This window comes from Camponotus floridanus, unplaced genomic scaffold, assembly GCF_003227725.1.
Source record: "Camponotus floridanus strain SB8 unplaced genomic scaffold, Cflo_v7.5 scaffold4, whole genome shotgun sequence".
In the NCBI taxonomy this organism is placed as follows: Eukaryota; Metazoa; Arthropoda; class Insecta; order Hymenoptera; family Formicidae; genus Camponotus; species Camponotus floridanus.
The window spans coordinates 2,433,967-2,452,000 of record NW_020229547.1 but is presented as its reverse complement, the minus strand read 5'-3'; the positions used below and the strand labels follow the sequence as shown (position 1 = coordinate 2,452,000).

Here is an 18,034-nt window from a genome sequence, read left to right as displayed (position 1 = left end):
ATTTTATTTCTTTTCTGTACTGTTTTGCCGCTAGGATTAAAGTTGACAAATTAGATAATAGAAAAAAAATATATTGCGATCTGTAGTATTATTATTCACAGCAGATTCATCTTGAGTGCTGCGGGCAAATAATTACGTATGAGCGGCTGATTAATAACAAGCGATGCGCGCTTGTTACAATCGCATAGTGTGATACAATTTTGTTTGATTAATACGGGTCTTGCACACAGAGATGCACATTGAGAACGCAAGATTATATCCCCGGGAGGAGGGAAAATTGGTTGGAGAAACAAAATAATCACGGTGATGATGCGCAGTAATTCCATACAATTTCGCCGACCACCATTAATGATATTGCGAATGCGACAGATCGATGCGAACTCGATAGAATCTCGTTAAAATTGTATTGAGTGACTGAACAGTCCGGTGTACAAATACGTACTATGTAATTATTTCGCTCTAAATAATAATTCACGATGCAATTAGTTTTGCGTTGTCATTTCATTATATTCCCCTTTTGATGTAATAAGGGTTCTTAAGAGGAATTAAAAATAGCGGGGATAATAAATTCAAATATATATGTAAATTTAAATATTATTAATACATTTCTCATTTTGTTATATGTAATTTGTATATAATAATTATATATTTAAAAAAATATAAATACATATCACAAATCTTCACAATCTACAAAGTATATCTTACGGAATTAAATATATATACTGTTTTTTTATAAAAAAAATAAAATTAAACTGGTGTCAAAAAATTACAGAGAATTAAAAGAATATATTTGCTGTAAATTGGCGTTGTGCAAAAGTAAAAAATAAAAACTTTCTAATATCTCACATTCGTATCCCAAGTTCGTAAGTCGATGAATCGTCGCGCAGCGTAGCAAGGATGGATCAAAGAGTTAATATCGGTCTTAATTTTGGCTGTGCCAACACATGATATCGCGCTCTGTAAACGTAACTGCGTTAAGATCGTTCCACGTACAGTCTCGATAGCGGTTCGCATCGCGTCGCCGCAGCTGGATGAGGAGAATCGGGCGGAAGGGTGCTTCGGGTGACCGGGGGTGGTTGGTATTGCCGCATAAAGGGTCGCGGATATTCGACGCCACGGCAGTAAGCGCCGCGATGTCCGTCGAGGACGTGGCATACGGCGTCCGCACGTGAAAACTCGTGTCACGTGGCTACTGAATCGCAAACGTGCTCTCGACATTCGTGAATATTAAAAGATATAAGATATAATAAAAGGATTGAAGAGCAATAGAGCCGAAATGTTAAACTAATTGATACGCAAACGCAATTTTATAGTCGGAAATAAAAATAGGTAAAAGAACTTTGCTGAATTTGAAAGTATCTTTTTTTTTCCAAAAAAATATTTTATTTAGCTCATCTCTCGATTAATTACCTGTTTGGTAATTAAACGATTCAACAATTGATGCGATTTTTCTCATCAGTGTACAATAAAATAGCAAATAAATAGATCATATGTTTGGAAATTATGTGCTGATTAATGTTGACGTTTGACTTTATATCCATGACAAGTGTAATTGTCAGTGGCAATCGCTGGCAATAGATTGTTATAAGTGTAAAAGAGAGAGAGGTATGTTATACATTACAAGTTTATTAATTCTTTCTTAAAATGAGATTTTTTTATGACAAGCGATCCGTCAAAAAGCATACGTGAAACAACATGAAATACACAAGTATGATTGTTATTCAAAATGATACACAAGTATGATTGTTATTCAAAAATATATAATCATTTAAAAATATTAAAATATTCTTGATTATAATTATTCAAAGATCGCAAAATAAGATTTAATATAAGAAATTTTTCGAAATAATTTCTTTTTAACACTTATTTTTAATTACAAATAATTTTCTGTACTTTACGTTAGATTTTGTTTAATAAATTACAACAAATTTATTTGCTACTTTCAAGTAGAAAATTAAGTTGACTTTAATTATGTCAATAAAATATAATTAGAAATATGTAATTTTTATGTAACTTTTTTCCGAACTTTTATTATTTTTTTTGTATATAAAAGATTAATTTAGTTTTGCGGAAGACGAGAAAAGAATTAATTTAGATATTTCTGATTAACATAGTTATCGAAAAAGTTCTCGCAATAGCTTTATTTCGCAGTATTCTTCTCGAGAGTCTTGTTAAACATTCTATATAATGTAGTCGCAACGAGATTAGCTGGCACAATTAATATTTGAGTTGAACGAACCTTTTATTGGATACATCGTTAAAATAGTAAGGAAAAAGTTGTGAGAATAATCATCGAAATAATAACTAATACCTTTCTAAAAAAAACATCACAATTAATTAAATGAGGTTAATTATTTTATATGAGGTTAACTTAAGGTTTCTAAATTATATACTTTTAAAAGGGAGAAATAATATAAATATGAAAATTTTCAATAAGCATTTCAATAACATGTGCTAAAATTGCTATAAATAATAATAATATAATAATATATTTTATAATATCTATAAATTTCTTTTTTATAAAAAGTATTAAAAATAAATGCACACTTTAAATGAATTCAGACATTTTTCAAATTTAACCGTAATACTCTGCATGTGATATAAAGTATAATTGAAAATGAAATTAGAGAAATTAATTCGAGATATATAATATAAAATATAATTCCACGCGTTTTTTCAATCATATATAATAATTTTTCATCGTTTAAATTTATAAATAAAATAATTCCGAAATGCATTACGCCTTTGTCAGGTTTAATTTTTGTAAGTGACACAAAAAACAACTCTTCTACATGTAAAATGATAATTCCAAATTAGAATGTACAATTTATAATACAAGTAACTTGGTATGAACCAAAAAACGGAAGCTGAAAGTTTATTAATAATCCGAGTGTCGGGAGCGGAACCGCGATAAGCCCTCGCGCAACATTAAATAGTATTATTTCCAGACCATATAAAATGAACCTAAACAAAGGATAAAATAGACATATAAATAGACTTTGTCGCAAAACTCAAGTCATTCATTTATTAGTGTGGATTTGCACTTAATTAGCTTCTCCGAAGCATAATGGTCCGAATAGAATCTTATCATGAAAGCTGACGAAATCTGCAACAAGATGATTTTTATTATATTTTTGATATGATTTTGATTCTTCCGAATTGATATGGTTTTTGATTCTTCTTAATTGTCATCGTATGTGCTACGCGAGCGAGATAATCGATGCATCTCTTGGAAGAAAACGCGAAAAAAATCACTCTTCAAAAATATACCGAAAAATGAGTTGAAAATTTAAATTGCGAAAATTAAAAATCCCTTTTATATGAATATATATATATATATATATATATATATATATATAATAAAGATATTAAAAAAACATAGCCTATTCTAAATGATGAGAAATTAACGAAATTTTCAATTAAAGTTATAAATGTATTTGAATTTCAATTCGTTTTCATTGCAAACAAAACTATAACAAGAATTCTTTGAATTGTGAATGGTAAAATAATAGTCGATGTATTTCTTATTACGAGTTTTATAAATTCGAGTGTCAAGGAAAAATGGTCTACTCAAATTATTTCTTATAATACATCTTAATTTTATTATTCGTCAAAAAGATTAATTAATGAGTAAAAAATAATCAAGAAAATTATAACATCTTATCTTAATTATCCTCTTAATCGTTCAACTAAACGTACATGATAAATAATGATCACGTAATTATCTATTTTCACTGTTTTCGCACAACTTGTTTAACACAAATAATACACGTAGGTTTCAAGGAATCCAGGTTAACGCCAAGCGAGAAAAATTTACGGGCATGGGAGAACTTTTCTCGTACGTCAGCAAGAACGAGAAATGAATATTTGCCAAACGTAACATTCGCGGCAGACAAATTCGCTTTATTGCAAATTTTCGAGCGTCTTGTCGGTGTTTTTTCATGCAAAATAGACTAATTTAAGATTGGCCTAAACGTGCGATGGAAAAACGTAATGAGCGGTTTATTTCACACGACTAAGAACGACGATGTAATCCTGCGACCGACTTTAAAAGCGAAACTTAATTCATTTCTGCGGGCCTCCGCAAAACGGAAACTTTTCACCCGGGCTCGCCTTTCTCTTGCGGAAGTCGAGGGAAGCCCGATTCGCTTCTCTCTCGAATTCGTGCTGCATTATTCATAGAGTCGGGCAATTACAATTTCCTCGGTCGTGCGAAAGAGAATTAAAAGCGATCCCGACTGTTTCATCGACATGCCGATCGGCTCGAATCGACGTGCAAATTAATGGCTGTGTTATTCAATTGCGCAATGCGAGATAAAAAGACACGGAAGAACTCGTCTCTCCGGATACAACAACGTGAATAGCATTATATGCAAAACTGTCATTGTAGCAATTTGTATATAATTGCAAATAATAATTTAATTATATAATTATATTATTTCATTTCACATTATGACATTTGCAGTTCCAATAATTTAATTATTTGACAGAACTTTTGTTTATATTTATTTGAGATTTTTATAAAGGAGAAAACATTGCGTATGTTTAGAATTTGATATTGCTTGTTATAATTAAATCTCGATTAAATGGTCTTTTATATAAAAGTGAGTAAATAAAGTTAACATTTCGCCCTTTACTTTTAGATACCGCAATGATTGATCTCCGTAATTTTAAATGATTATTTGGGCTGCGTTGTTCCTTATCAAAGAATTCGAACCAATTATCATTAGACAACGAAGACACCACGCCAGGTGCTAAATGCATTCTCATGAAAACATTTCCTACTTGCAAAAGCAACGATCTGATTTAAAAAATGACGAATACAATTGCCAAGAAAATTGCATGATTAAAATATGTTGTTGAAGATAAAGCTACAAAAATTTCCATAATGATTAGCGAGTCCGACTGGAAAGAGAATGATACCAGCAATCGTCATAGGAATGCGACAATGCTGATTCGTCAGAAGGAGCTCGGAACGGGATTGTATCGAGAGAACTGTTCAAACTTTGAAAAGTATCTCTCTCGACTTAAAAACGGCGCAGATCATGATCTGGCATTTGGCAATAGATAGAATTTGTTTACATCGTAGTTCCAAACTTTTTAGCGCTCTTCGTTTCGACGTCCGGAACTTGTCGCGACGCTTGAATTAACTTAAGAATGAGACACGTGGCAATATTATGGGACACTTCGAGAACTGTTTAGAGAACGGTTTATCCAGGCGGACGTCTAAGAAGTCCTGCGAGAAGGCGTCGCGTCGTCTGAGATCCCTGATTGCCAAGGCCAGAAGATGGGGTCTGACGACCGAGGAAGTTACCGAATTATCGGCGATAAAGAGATTGATAGCTAAAAATCGCGTCATCCCGAGATCGGCCACATGGACGACCTTGGCTATGATCGTCCTGGTTTTCGGCGGTGGCATCGTCCTTGCGTACATTTGCGCACCTTGTATCACGAGGAACAGGACGTGAGATCGTCCCGCGATGCGCGGGATTCGCTAGGGAATCGTTGCTGCAAATAGGTATATACTTATAATGCATATTAGATATGAATTGAACACATATTTTGATTTTATTATAATAAGACATATCTTCAGAGAATAAATACTGACATAATTCAAAGATATATTATGACATTAGAATATAGTTCAAAAAGAAAGAAAGTAAAAAAATAATTATATTTTTTCGGAAGCATCAATTAATCATGAAATTTTCCAAAATTCCAAATATTTTAATTTTACCAAATATTAAATATATAATTTAATTTTTTTTTTAAATGTACATATTACATTTCTCACATCTCAAATTTTTTTTAAAATGTACATATTACATTTCTCACTTTAAATATGAAATAGATTTAACTGAAATCTCTCGGTTACTGGAAAATCGATTAATTTTTAAATGTCATGCTCTGATTCTTCGTTACTTTTTATTATTATAAATTTTGATGAAAAAGAAAAATTTCAAAAATGATGTTTAAAATACTATTACATAGAGTCTATATTTTTCATATTGTTTTATTAATTCTAAAGTAATTTAGAAGTTTTCTTAATTTAGTAGGTTTTTAAATAAAAATGTGTGTGAGATGAATGAGATACAGAGAGGAATAAATTTCTCTTTCTTTAATCAATAAAATTATGATCTAAAAAGATACGTAAATAGATATAATTTTTAAGAATTTGTATCTTTCTGTATACATATATTAAAATCATGCATATATTTATTCAATGCATATATTGTTTTTTATCGAGATAAAAATCGAGATAAAAATTTTACTGTAAAACAAATAAAATGTCCTTTTACACGCATATGCACACGCTTTACACGAAAAAATATGGCGACTAAAAAGTGTTTTAGTCAGTTATTGTACATTGCATAATCTATGTTTACATGCATTATAAAGGAACAATGGCGTCTCTAACGGAGCTGATTCGTAGAAATCGTCGCGCGTTTTATATACGTTAAATTAATGAAAGCCTTTGTAGCTGTAGATTTACGCTTTGTAGTAAATTTCCATTGTGTCGCGCTTAATACAACCGTTGAAAGCCATTATGATCAACTACAATGACCAATTTTACACAAAGCGCAGTTTTGTATTGCCTGTGGCTTAAAATCAAAACCATGTAGATATATAACGTATAATCACGCAAACCCATTCGATAGTATTTTAATAACGTATGATTACCTCGCAAATATAGCTGAATCGAAAAATTTTAAGCAAAAGCTAAAATTATAACTTTGATTCTAAAATTTGAATACTACACAACAAAAACGTACTAAAAGTGAATCAGTGTATTATCACTGAAAAACAATAAATAGTCATTGATTACAGTAGTTAAGTATTTATTATAAGTATAGCACTGTAAAACAGTGATAATACACTGATTTACTTTTAGAGAGTATCTTGAATCAAATATCTACAAAATTCCAACTCATTGAAAAATTATTTTAAATTATTTTCGAACTTTGATTTTTAAAGAAAGATTTTTAATTTTCCTATCGATATATTTTACAAAAAAATCAAGAAAAAATTCGCCGGCACGACTTTAAAATTCTCAGATAAAAAATAAAGAATTGTGCAATATATTCCGCTTATGCGTTGCATATCTTTCACGATTCTCATAATTTCGCTCTTAATTATTGCGATCGCTTTCTGTCTTTGCACGGCCAATAGAACTGTTCGCTAATTAGTCAGTTGCAAAAAAGAGAGTTATTTACATCGCTAGATGAAAAAAATCCTCTCCTCGCTTTTTCTTTCTTTCTTTAGTTTCTCTACTTTCTCTCTGTCGCGTTAGCAGTCGCGACGGAGAGGTGTCTTCGGTAATGCGTGGGCTAATTAAAATGCCTGTAATATGTACTGTTTGCCATATATGTGTGCTAATTATCCGCGCCATTGCCTTCGTAAATTTCTAATTTAGATCCAGGCGGATATTCGCGCACGACCGATCACGCGCATGAATACAATACCTCCGGTACGGTTTGGCGCGTTTCAATTATTTTACACAGCCCGACGAATTTACATAACGGAATAGCTCGCGGTAGCCCGCAGGCTTCATTATTTATCCACATCAATCAGTTAAAAAACGTCCATTAGGTCGATGGAGAAGAGGAGCGGCTCGTGATGTGTTTTTTCGCTGTTCGATCGCCGGGCTTTTTCCGAGTCAAGTTAAGAAAAAAGACTCTGCAAAAAGACGATGCGGTAATTAACTGGAGCGTTATTTTTCACCAAATAGAGCAACCTCGCATCAAACCTGTACAAGTTTTTTTTTGCCAAAAATTACGTTTCAAGAGAGAAACTCGGGCTCAAAAATCGGGATACGCATTTTGACTGTGCATTGATTAGAGTAAGAACAAAACTCATGGAGTTAACTTTCATTAGAATTTTGTTGCGAAACATGCATTTATTATAGTTGATGACTCATGTCATTTACGACACATTATGCTAATTCCTTATTATGTAGACATAAACTGAGGAAGCTTATTGAAGTAGTCGTATATATTCAAACGCCGAAACTTCCTAATTCTATTTAATGCCGAAATATTATCAGGAAATTTACATAAAGTCTAACAAGCAGTTTGGAGATCTCTAATTCTTCGACTTAGAAGCTATAACATAAATTTTAGCACAGTGTATAATGCACAGATTGCGCAGTTTTTAAAAAGTATACGCATAAATTACACATAAATTATATTTATTCGAAAGAGCTGTGTATGTGTGTGTGTACCCATGTAACATCCATTTAACAAATATATTTGAATATAAGTAAAATATGCTACATTTTTGTAGCAAAATAAAGATGAGAAAAATCGATTATTCCTTGAAATATCGATTCATTTTACATGTGTTTACGCAATGAAATATAAATATATCCATGTAAGAAAAGCGACGAGACAATTTTTCACGTTCGAATAAATAAAGTCGAAACTGCAGCCCCTAATTAATCTGCTAATTATGTTACAGATTATCGATGCGGCAAGCAAAATACATAAAGCCAGTGCATGCGATTGTATGAAGCATATATATGTACACAAAAATACTTATAAGATTAAGTCTAATTTATTTATACAATAAGCAACGTCTGCGCGCACGTTATCGCAAAAATTTGTCATAAATTTATCAATTGCATGTCGATTAAGAAGAAATAAGAACGTAATTGAAACGTATCTTTTTTACATGACGTACATATGTAAGAACAGTAATGATATAATATTCCGAATTTATAAATAGATTGAAAGAATATTGTTGCTTAAATGTGAATTGAACGTGAAATAAAAATTGTCGCTTGAATTACGTTTTTATTTATTGCCGACATTATCGGCAATACATTTAAGCAAATCTATCGTCAAAGAAAATTACTTTAGCAATTTTAATTTTAAGATAACATCATATGTGTTTATTTTAGACTTATAACACGCAAAATGTTTAGAAAAATAATTTGTATACATTATAGAGAGCGATTATTAAAAAAAAAAAAAAAATATATATATATCGATCTATGCGTATTCTGACGGCTAAAATATTGCTCAAGAGTGTAAAAATAATTCTTGAATGTTACATCGAAGAAACGTGTAAATCTCACTTTTTTATACAAACAGATAAATGTTTAGTGACGTATGTGGCGATAATTCGTAACACACTGTATCAATTACTGGACGAAATGCTTGAAATTGTTATATTTTTACAATATTTCCGTTGTAATTTCTCGATTGTAATTATATAAGCAATTACGAAAAAATTTAGAACTTTATCAGTAATTCAAAGATTGATATGGATGATATGGATACTTGTACTTTATATATACGTATGTTTAAATACGCATACAATTTTAATAATTTCAACGCATGAATATCTTATTAATATAACTTAATAGTCACACATTTTCTCTTTCTACACATCTGTTAGCAATTCTCATGTCGTTCTCATAGAACGAAATAGCGACACAAAATTTTACTGAAAAGTAACTTGTGTATATATAAAAGTAACTTTTTGCAGTTTATATTATGTATATAGTGTAAAGTTTAAAAGAAATTTCTCTTCACGAAATTTTTGCATCGTTTAATCGAATATTTTATCTCATGGAAAAACCTATGTTTTCTGTATGTGACGCTCTGAAAAACTCGCATAAAATTGCGCACATTAAATTTTCGTTAATATTTTATATGTCTAATTAACTTATATTAATAAACACGATAATATATAAAATGTATAACAGTTTTGAATAAATATTTATTACATTTGACATATAATCGAAATTATCTGAAGAAAAATCGGATTTATAGAGCTAAGTGTTTTAAGAGCTTTAAAGTGCCATACGTATACAAGATTGAGAAAGTAAAGTAAGAGTATAATTCACAAGGGTCATTTATCTAATTCGTGTAAACTTATTAATTAATAAGAACCTTAAAAATTAAAATTCTTACATAAATTATCATTTTCGTTTTATTCAGCCTGCGAAATAATACATCGTGAAAAATTAAAGTGATCCTTTTTAATGTTATTGTTGAACGACTTTCTAATATTTTCAGATGTGTGATATACATATAAATATAATACGAACACACATATAGTGTATAACGGTTTATTTTTCTCATACAAGCCATTAAATAATTATGAGTGCCACGATAATCTTCGCTAGGGTCATCGTTGCACGATTGAGGAGAAGCCAATAATTTTAACCTCTATTTGATTCCAATGCAAACGGTATTATCTATTATTCTGTCTCTTTGGGATATGCTTCGTAACAACAATTTAGTTTACATCTCAGATTCATCAAAGATAAACCTTAAAGGAACCCTGAAGGGCTCCATAAAAGTTTGATTATTTGACATCAAGATCAATAAATATTTAATTAATGTCTACGGAAAGTAATATCGTGTCAACTAATTAATTCATTTTAATTCAGCAAGATTGCTGTTTTAAGATGATAGAAAAAAAGTTTGTCGCAAAAAAGAATGAGCAAATTATTTTTTAATAGAAACTAAAGTTAAGAATTAACGCGGCGTATCTTATTATAAAACTGTGCTGATCGAGAAATGAGCATTTCTGAAACTTCCTTCAGTTTCTATACATATATTTTATGTAGATTTTGATTAAATTTTAAGTTAATCAAAATCTATGTAAAATATGTGCGGAACACAAAAGAGTCTATTATGAGATAAATAGAATGAAAACCAATATTTCAATGTTTTTTATCGAAAGTAATTTCGAGAAATAAAAATGGGATGAGAAAAAATGTGAAATTTGAAGATAATTACGAGCTGAATAGTGTGATATCGATTTCTTTTATTTTCCGTTAAGCACAGTTGAATGAATTTAGTTCGAGCGGTTGGAGAGTTAAGACAATTATTCCTGGCGCTGTCAGACGAATGATAAGGACCGATTAATAAAATTTCGATTCAGAATTTAAGCGCCAATCGAGAGCCGGACGATATATCTTCCTGACTGATGGAAATATTAGGTTGACCGAAATCATCGAAGTTTCCTTCTCGCTCTATTTCTATTCTCTTTATTCCATGTCTTCATGAAACTAAATAAATCAGTTCTTCTTCAATCAATTCTTCTTTCTAATTAAATGATGATTTTCAAACTCATTCTTTCATTAGGTTAACTATACATCATGTGTCAGGAATCATCCGAGGAGCTCTTCATGAATTTGAAGTTAATTTTATTCTCAGTGACAATTTGACTGAAAATCTTTGCGATTCTTCTTTCTCTTTCTCTTTTTCATCTTCTTTATATCTCGATAATTTCGTCTAGAAATAAAATTTCCTTAAAATAAACCTCTAAAATCTTTCTCTTTGTTTATTTCAAAATTTGGTATACGTTATCTTTTTCACTATCTTAACCTTTCATTACGTTCTGATTATGAAATATAATGGACTTGAAAAATCTCGGAAATGGAAATTGAATGAATAGAGGAGAAAAATTTATAATGAAATTTTCAATCCTTTTTTTTCTTCTTAGTGTCAATATAAATTATGCGCGTGGTATATCGCAATGTCTACCCAGTACGGTCCAATGACAGATATATGGATAATGCGAATCAAGTTTCGGCTGATAAATTTCGAGACGACAACTCCCGCGCCGCAAAGTTGCCGCGTTATCCCGGGGGCAACTTTCATCCCCTCGCTCCTTGTCTAACGAGCGTTCGGCGCAAACTTTGACCGGACCGTCATACATCATGGAATCCCTTGGCAGGTACACGCGTATTACATAGGGGGCGAGGATTGAGGGGAGGGGTCGGACCGAGACCGGTGCGTATGTAATTCGCAGACAATCGACCGCATACACTGTCGGACAATCGTAAATTCCCGTGGCCGCTACTTAGGTAATGAACAAAACATCAGCTGCGCGAGGAAGGGCAAAGGGCATCGGGTAAAGAACCGTGGGATCCCTTGCACTTACGCAAATTGACGGCAGTGGAAACGGAGGCGGTGGAAAACACTCAAGTGAGGAACGGAATTGTCGCGTGACCGCACGAAAATGAGAAAAGTCATTGAGTGCTGAAAAAAGGCCTTATAATCTCATATTTTTTATTAATAATACTAATAATAATCATATTATATAATTATTTAATAAAAATACATGACATGTTATATTATTATTATTATTATTATTATTATTATTATTATTATTATTATTATTATTATTTTTATATTATGATAATAGAATTGGATTTGAATCAAGTATTCAAGATTTTATTTTTATTTCGACGAATGAAAATTTTTTCTCCTATCGACTTTCAATCTAATATTTATTTCGATATTTTGAATAAAATCGATCTTCTTTGATCCTTTCAATCAATAGTTTTACCATAAGCTTTTCTTTTAAATCTTCAAGTGGAAAATTATTTGTTTATTTTGCCTATTGAAAATTACAAATTATAAATTAAATATAAATGTTAGATACAAATAAGGAATTCAATTTCTATCTAAATTAAATTTATTATAAAATTTATTAGAATTTATAAACGGAACGAGATAAGAAAACATTTTTTCGAGGAGGAAACGACAAAAACGAACAACGGAATTGAGTTTTAAAATTATGCATGTCACTTCTAAAGGGACTCCAATAGAGAAAGGACTTTTTACAACGTATTCTCCCTCTCCCTGCAAATTTTAAATATAGAAATAAAATTTTATGCATCGTGGGTATTATTGTAAACGAGCTTTCATTTCGAAGTAGATATCTGTGTGTAAGTAAATGCACCTGTAATTACACGCCGTTAGAAATAATTACATTACGCCGAGGAGCGAGAGAGCGTTTTTAGATGCTTTTAATTTCAAGCAAGTTCGTTTCCTCTCGTCCTGTACTACTCGGGGGCTTTCGGACGTCGGTGGCTAATGCGGCACCATTACCACGCCTCGCATTTAGCCGATTCTCCTCTCCCCCTCCTCCCCATCTTTCTTCCTCCCCTTTCGCGCCGTATAATTATTATAATACACATCCTTAATCCACATCCCCAAAGTGACCGCGTGAATTTACTCAACGACACCGAAAACCACAGCGCCTCTTCGTCCGAAACGAGAAGTAATCGAGCGTTTTGCTCTCCCTGCCATCCCCTATCGCGGTCGCGACTCGACCCTGGACCCTGAGACCAAAGGAATGCAATTTTCCCCCGGTCACACCGCAATTTTCACGTCGCTTATTTTAGCCGCGTCGAGCTCGTATCTTTGCACGCGAGATTCCAAGTTGCCCCTGTGTCGACACCTCTCATAATTGCAGCCTCATATTTTCGCGCGATTCATCATTATATCTTCGGATTCGAGGCTGCGCGAGGAAAACTTTTGATTTGTCGCTTCGCCAAACGGCCGAATTAGCATTCTAATTCTACGGACTAATTAAAAACAGCCAGCTTATCTCGCGCTATTCGCGAGAGGGTATAAGTTACGCTTGTCGGTTTGGAGGTGCACGCGAGAGAAATTATACGGCACACTTTACAGCACGTTAATTAAATGATTTCGGCGATGTTGTACGGAGATCTGTAGGTTTCATTACACGGCCGCAGAATATGACAAGGCATTCTATTAGAACCTTTCACGAAGTAGCGGCAAATCTCCAACAACCTTCTCTAAGCTGTACTTTAATTTGCGACGAAGATTATATACGTCGTGTATAAAAGAAAACTGGATTAATGAGATCCTTCTGGATCTGCATGACTACCTCTTGCGCGTGAGAATTATTTTGTACAAAGAAAATATAAAGCTATACACAAGTATCATAGGTATCTAAGCAACAATTTATAATGCTTTCACATGACATTATCGCAAATTAAATTTATATCTTTGTTTAAAGAACAAACGTTTAATTAATTTATTAATTAACTAAACATCAGGGAAGCGCGCATGAAATATTAATTATGCGATTGATAGATGACCTGTGAAAAATACTATTATCGCGACAAAATTTGTTTATTTTATTTATTCATTTATCTATTATAATACGGGATGCGAGGAGGATTCCATGTGTGTAACATATTGTCCAAAAAGCTCCAAAGGTAGGCGCTGCTAATGAGATCCTTCCGAGCAGCATGTTTCCGCGCGAAACATTTGATTTATCCGACTCTGTACCTCCATCAAGGACGGAAATAAATTTTCTCGACCCTCGTCGATCACTCCGACGAACGGGAAAGAATGGACATACCCCTGCGTCCAGGGATACAGACTGAAGCCGGAACGCTACATTCGAGTCACGTGCCACGGAAAGACTCGTTTTAACTACGGTAATTGAAAGGAAGACCTCGCATCATCGTGATCCTCATTTCTTCCTCGGCCGCATTCCTATAACTATCAAGATGCCATTGCGAGGATTCGTTAGACTCGCTGTAATGAATGTGTTGATTCGAAATTGATTCGTTACGTAAAAACTATGCGACCAAATGATTCATATATTCGTCAACTGCGACGACAAACCCGCAGGGGACAAAAAATATAAACGGCAATATTGTACGTAGTGTATACAGTTTCCTTTTTTTCGTATAAAATTGCAACCAATTAATTATAGATAATTGACTTTTAATGCCACTGACATTTGTGAAGGGCAACATGAGAGAGAAATGGAAAATTTATTTTAATCAAGAGTGTAATTAAATGAGAATTGCGTCATCAGCATCGTCATTCGGCATTCATTAAACGAGTAATCACTGCGTCTCTCACGTTATATCACTAGTTAGAGAGACATGTAGAGACACACACACGTCGGGTTATTCCGGTCACGTGGATCGCGGAACTTCTTTCTAGGTAAAGACAGTAATTGAAAGGAAGACCATCGGACTTTCCACGTGCCTCCTTGACGAGCTGAGTCTGATCGCGTCCTTACTTATTCAGAAGAAGCCATTGATTTTGATTGCTCCGCAATCAATCGCGATGCCCAACAACTACTCGCGTCTGTATCGTCGATTGAAGAAACGAAACACTCGAATCGTATAAATGTTGGAAAATATTTAAGTGATCTTTAAATATAGCTATTTCAGCGAACCAAGCGCTCATTATTACGGGAATAAAGTAAAAAGTAATATTATTTTTTTAATTAAGCACGATTGAGGAAAGCGTTGCCCAATTAAATAAAAATGATATATGAATTTTTCATGATAATTAACGAGCTTCAGTTTCCATATTTCCTTTATCTTTGATTCCAAAAATGTTAACTTATCGTTGCAAGAATGTTTCGCAAAACATTCCTGCAAGTTTTCCAATTCTATTTATGAAAATCTCTAACACACTTCTCTCTCTCTCTCTCTCTCTCTCTCTCTCTCTCTCACTCAGTTTTTTCGATAAAACAATTCGTACAAATATTTTCTCCGATGAAAAATTTAATAACGAGCTACTTCAACAAATCTATTGTCTTTTATTTTGAGATGTACGCTCTTTTGAACACAGTAACAGAGTAGAACAAACTATTTCATTATACTAGTGATTAACTACAAGATGAAAAAAAAACTGTGAAAAAAAGAGTACATTAATTTTGGAAAAGTGAATTCTCAGAGCTCTCTAACGTTATATGTTTTTTGTTTTACTTGAGAAATTATCATTTGTGTTTTATTGAGACAGATACGTTATTTTCCAATCCATTTTCCTTCTCGTAATTAAAAAGCATTATGATTCTGTCATATATCGACTTCTCAGCCATAAAGGGCGTTGCGACTTTCAATAATATATTTTATAATATTATATAATATAAAATGTGAACTTTATATATATGTATATATAACTTCCCTTTCCTCCTTTCTCCTCTCTTCTTCCCCTGTTATCGGCCAATTCGAGCGCGAAATGCATCGAAGTTACAGTAACGAGGAAAACGACTACGCCTAAGTCGTTCGCATAAGTCTCGCGGCTGGATTTCTTCGCTCGGCTTGACAGAAAGGTTGCAGATGGTATCGTGAAGTTTCCGTGAACTTTAATTATCGCGAAATAAAAGAATAAAACTTGAATCGAGCTAACTCGTTAGAACTTGGCGACCTGGCAGATTCTCCGGGGATGGGAAATTATGCTCGCGCGCGCGTCTCTCATTCGCAGCAAATTTAATACCGCGTAATAACGTCTCGAATTCTCCCCTCTCATGACCGCGCGAATCGGCTTTTTGCTACTTCGCGAAAGCGAAAAAATCGCGCCGAATCGAAAAGAAGAACTTCGCGTCTCGCGATTAACTTAAAATATGATTTCGCAAACTTCGATCCCTTCGATCATAAAAAACGGAAGTTTCTTCCGATTAGAGAAAAGTTTTCAAATCTCACGTGTGAATGAATATTACACTATTAATAAAAAACTTGCAGCAGTTTATGGATATCTCGAATGCAATGAACACAAACAAATAAAATATAAAATTCTATAACGTTACTTAAAGAAAAATAAAGACAATTTATTTAATATCAAATTAGCCTAATTTTTAACGATTCGCAAATGAATCATTAATATCACGAAGAGAGTTTGACGTGTACGAAAATGTTTCTCGTGTCATATTGAATAAGAATTCATCCGTTTCAAATCATTTAAGAAATGTATCTAGAATTAAATTTCTTGTTTGTGTTTAAAATACTTAATTATTCCAGCCCGAATAAATAATGAATTTTATTTACCGATGAGGATTGATTTTAATTATAAATTTATCATTTGGATATTTAATTTCAAAATCAATTAATTTGTCATAAGTTAAATAACTCAGGCTTATTATTTATTATTTCAGACTTATTTGTTATTTCGAACTTAGATTTATTTATTAAGATATGTCGTTTTATAAAAAGAGGAAAGGGATTCTCTTTAATGGATAACAAGATTTGTTTAATTTAGAAATTAATCCTTTTAATTTGGCCACCTCTTTCAGGTATCTCTTTAAAATTAAATAATAAATTTAAAATTTATGTATTTAACTGTAGTCAATGTCAGCGACAATTAAATTTGCAGCAGCGATAATTAGTCAGGTTTTTAATTATTTGAATTAATAATTTATTTAATTAAATTTAAAAATTAATAATTAATAATTAATGATTTACTTAATTAAATGTTAAAAAGAATTAATCTCTCCGATACTGGATTTAATTATTTTTAATACCTTTAATATCTGAAATAAATGAAATTATTATATTGTATAAAATACTTTTAATTCCTATACAATACCGGTATTATAATTATGTAAAATATTTTTAATATCTACAATACCAGAAATAAATGAAATTATAATATTCTTTCGAATGTCAAAATGATGCAATAACTGACGTAATTAAGTCTGTCACGCTAATTGTCTCGTTTACTTATAGCAAGTAGTAGTAAAAATCCCTCCATTGTTTTTTTGAAATTTTTAAGTAGGAAGTGATTCTTGTCCATAGTGAAATAATAATAAATATTTCACAACGACGGTATCTCGAAACAAGTAATCAATATATTGATTTGTTGATTGGAATGTGCGTTTATGTTTTATTAAATTTAAAGATTTTAAATTTTGAAAGATTTAATTTGAAAAAATATACAGACGTTACACCCGATAATTTGTATCGTAAGTTGACATAAACATGGATATTTCGCGGTCCAAGAAAGAAAATAGTTATATACTTGTATAACTGTTTTCGGCCGGTGGAAAAACATAAAAACTTTTCTAATATAAAGTTCGTCCATCACAGCCTGGATGGATTTCGTTCTTTATATGATACCGAGCACGTAAAATCATTTGTTATCTCGTATGTGTGTGTTAGTATATGTTATCCTTCCGAAAATAATTAGGTAACGATAAGATCAGCTAATTATCCTCCATAATTATCTCAAAGAGATTAGACATCTTATTATCATAAGCTTTTGAAGCATAAATTATAAAAATCTTAAATTTTAAAAAAGTTAAAAATTTTAAATATATTGCATTTAATGCTAATTTTACGTTTCGAATATTTCGCATTTTCTGTTTTCGAAGGCACGCGATACAGTACTGTATTTTCAAGAAGAATATGTGCATTTTAGGATCATTCGATTTAATCCCTGTTTCTCACACTTTGACACTCGGTTACCTGGAGCTAATTAAGTTCGGCGTAACAGTCGATTGAAAAGTTGGACGG

At 32.2% G+C, this 18,034-nt stretch overlaps 1 long non-coding RNA gene across 1 annotated transcript; it reads left to right on the top strand.

Moving 5' to 3' along the window:
- The first annotated feature begins 1,138 nt into the window (after window positions 1-1,138).
- On the top strand, window positions 1,139-8,907 carry LOC109610037. The gene is made up of 3 exons (XR_002192579.2): window positions 1,139-1,605; window positions 4,644-5,518; window positions 8,458-8,907. It is a non-coding gene; the product is annotated as an uncharacterized LOC109610037 (long non-coding RNA).
- The last annotated feature ends 9,127 nt before the right edge of the window (window positions 8,908-18,034 follow it).